Genomic DNA, 3,037 nt, shown 5'->3' with positions numbered 1-3,037 from the left:
AATTAATAATTATTTACTCTATGTCACACTACAAACGCAAGATGAATGGGAATATAAAATATCAGCTGAAAGAGCATATCATCTGTGAAAGGTTCCTTCTAGAAATTTATTGACATTCTCATATACTTATTTAGCATTTTAACAGAGAAATATTAAATAGTACAAGATAAGACAGCTGTCTAACATATGAGCCGCCTATAAAAGAGATCAAATGCGTCCAAAAGAATAAATATTGGCACTGAATGGGTGTGTGATTTAAATTTTACAAGTTCTACTTTATACAAAGAACTCACAGTTCTTGCATGTATTCATGGTGTATACATGCATGATCGCATGAGGGCAAAAAAAGTCAACATGTGAAAAGTTTGTAAGGCAAAAGAGTGATTCAAATTGTGCCTGTCAGGATCTCTTACACAAAGAACAATCCAAGTTTTTTTTTGGTGAATTTACATAACAAAATCCCTATTCTGTCCCATAAGTCTTCTGTTTTGACGTAATCTACGTGGGAACACTAATTCCTTATCTTGCGCACCGATGCACCTCATAGTTCGCTGTATTCAGAAAAATCAAACGAACACTGTAATTCAGATTTTAGTTATCATTACTAAAACTGGCACTGACTGGACTTTAGTAGAGAATTTTAGTAAAGAAATTTTTACTAAAATTTTAGTAGTTGCTCATTACGAAAAATTTTAGTTCTCTCAACAGAATATTTAGTTATGGCTAATAAAATGTTTTACGTCTGTATATTACTAAAGTTTGGGAATGTCAACAGAGGTTTTTGTTGATAAAACTATTTATTCTAAATTCTTCGATTACTAAATTTTAGGAATGAGAACAGAAATTTTCATTTACATGACTATAGTTGTTAAAAATTCTTGGATTACTAAAGTTTAGCCATGCTAACTGGAAATCCAGTTTGTTTGACTAAAAAAAATTAAATATTGAATTTTGATTTAAAAAAATAATTTTTTATTTCAATTTAATTTATATTACATTGTATGTAATAGTTATAATAATTAACTAGGCAAGTATCCCGTTTTGAAAAGCCTTTTTGTTCAGTGAAGTTCGGCAGATTCATGTGAGTGTCTTAGCGTCATTTTCTTCCAAAGTACCCTTTCAAGGAATCGCGAAAGTTCTGTTCTTTATGTCAGTTGGCGGAATCTGTAAATGAATCACATAAAAATTAATTTCTTAAATTTTCTGATGTAATAATTTTTTTACTTTATATATTTTATGAAAAATGTATTTACCTTTAAACTTTATTTCTCGTGATTTGATTTCCTCTGTCCTATCTCAATCAATGTTTTCGATCATAGACTCTATCCAGGTACAGACAAGACGGCTTCGATGAGAATATGACCCATTTTCCGGTTGTTTATTGTAGTCTGATTAACTGCAAGGTAGTAAAATCATAGAATTTGCAAATAATTTGATAAAATTAATGGAAGTAACTCATACAGAAAATACAGTACCTTTTCGTGTTTATCCTCTTCGTTCAATCTATGTTTCCAAAATTTGATTACGGGTTGACAGCGCTTGATATGCGCTCATTCGGTAAAATCTGTTAAATTAGAACAAGAATTAATATTTTGGATTTTATAAATTGATAAGTTTTTGGATGCAATATATTTCACGGCAAATGTGTAGGTACTTACCTTTACATTTTAATTTTTCCCATTGGATTTCCTTTATCCTGTTTCAATTATTATTGGGGATGGGCAGACCATTCAGGTACAGACAGGAAGGCTTCGATGAGAATATGATCCATTCCTCTTCCTGTTTTACTGCAAGATAGTAAAATCATATAATTAGTTGGTTGAATTCAAAGTTGATAATTTTATTTGTTGTAAATCAATTCGTAATATAAAGAATTGTTATTCACTTAAATTATACAATACCTTGTCATGTTTATCCTCTTTTTTTTTAACAATCGGCTTTTCCACAATTTTCGCTTTCAAAACTACTATACAAATGGATTAAATTTACTTTTCACATATCACATTGATTGAAGACAAAATATTTTGCGTACTTTCGATGGAAAATTCCACAAAGAACTGAATATTGTGAAATACTTTAGAGGGTGCTAAGGAGAAAAATTTGTGTGTGGGTAAGAAAGGGTGAGAAAAAATAAAGCCTCCGGTATATGTGTTGTATGCGTTCTTCACACAAATCTTCTGCATGCATTTTTTTCGGGACCTCGGCACCCCAATAAAACAATAAAAAAAGTTTGAGATGCAACATCTTGCATTGGAACAAAGACAATATATAAAAGATATTACGTCTCTTATATTTGCGCAAATTATGTAACTTGATCAGAAATAATTATTATCAAATGATATAGAGGAAATAAAAAAAACCTAATTTTTTGCTAAAAATTTAATTGGTTTAAAAATGTGTCAATTTAGTGATATCAACTAAATTTTTGATTGGCGTGGCGAAACTTTAGTAAACGAAGAAAAAATGATTGTAGTCATTAATCCTAAAATTCTAGTTGACATAACTAAAGATTTTTAGTAGTTATGTCTTTACTGGAAACTTTAGTAAAGAATTTGACTAAATTGCCTACTAAACTTTAGTAAAACAGCAATAAAACTAAAAATTTTAGTTACTTTCACTAAAAAAATCACAGATAAATAGAATTTTAGTAAAGGTAACATAAGACTTTAGTGATTCCAGGCAACATAACTAAAATTTTATGTTATAATTACTAAAAATTTTAGTAAATGTTTCATTACTACAGACTTTAGTAGCAGTTTACTAAAAAAATGAATTACAGTGAACGACTGCAATAGGAAGATAATATAAGAATTTCTTTTTAAAATAAAAAAAAAAAATCATAAAGAGAGATATTTGGAAATGTATCCTCCTGTTTTTCTGTAAATTTTATTTAATTTTATTTAAAAAAAAATTATTATTATTTATTATTCTTTTAAGTGTTCTGTTTTATAATAGTTTTCTGTTATTGATAAATATATATTTTGATTAACTCAAAATTATGATCCTTAGCACTATTACTCGATAAAATATGTACCAT

At 28.4% G+C, this 3,037-nt stretch overlaps 1 long non-coding RNA gene across 2 annotated transcripts; it reads right to left on the bottom strand.

The window, feature by feature from the left end:
• Positions 1-567: 567 nt before the first annotated feature.
• On the bottom strand, positions 568-1,957 carry LOC129797802 (uncharacterized). 2 transcript variants are annotated; one of them, XR_008751349.1, is made up of 4 exons: positions 1,659-1,957; positions 1,476-1,564; positions 1,254-1,396; positions 568-1,164 (listed from the first exon to the last, which is right to left on the bottom strand). It is a non-coding gene; the product is annotated as an uncharacterized LOC129797802 (long non-coding RNA). The 2 variants fall into 2 exon arrangements; XR_008751348.1 differs by having other exon boundaries at positions 1,476-1,957.
• Positions 1,958-3,037: the final 1,080 nt, after the last annotated feature.

The sequence above is a fragment of the Lutzomyia longipalpis genome, chromosome 1 (assembly GCF_024334085.1).
Source record: "Lutzomyia longipalpis isolate SR_M1_2022 chromosome 1, ASM2433408v1".
Classification (NCBI taxonomy): Eukaryota; Metazoa; Arthropoda; class Insecta; order Diptera; family Psychodidae; genus Lutzomyia; species Lutzomyia longipalpis.
This window is presented reverse-complemented; position numbering and strand designations above follow the sequence as displayed.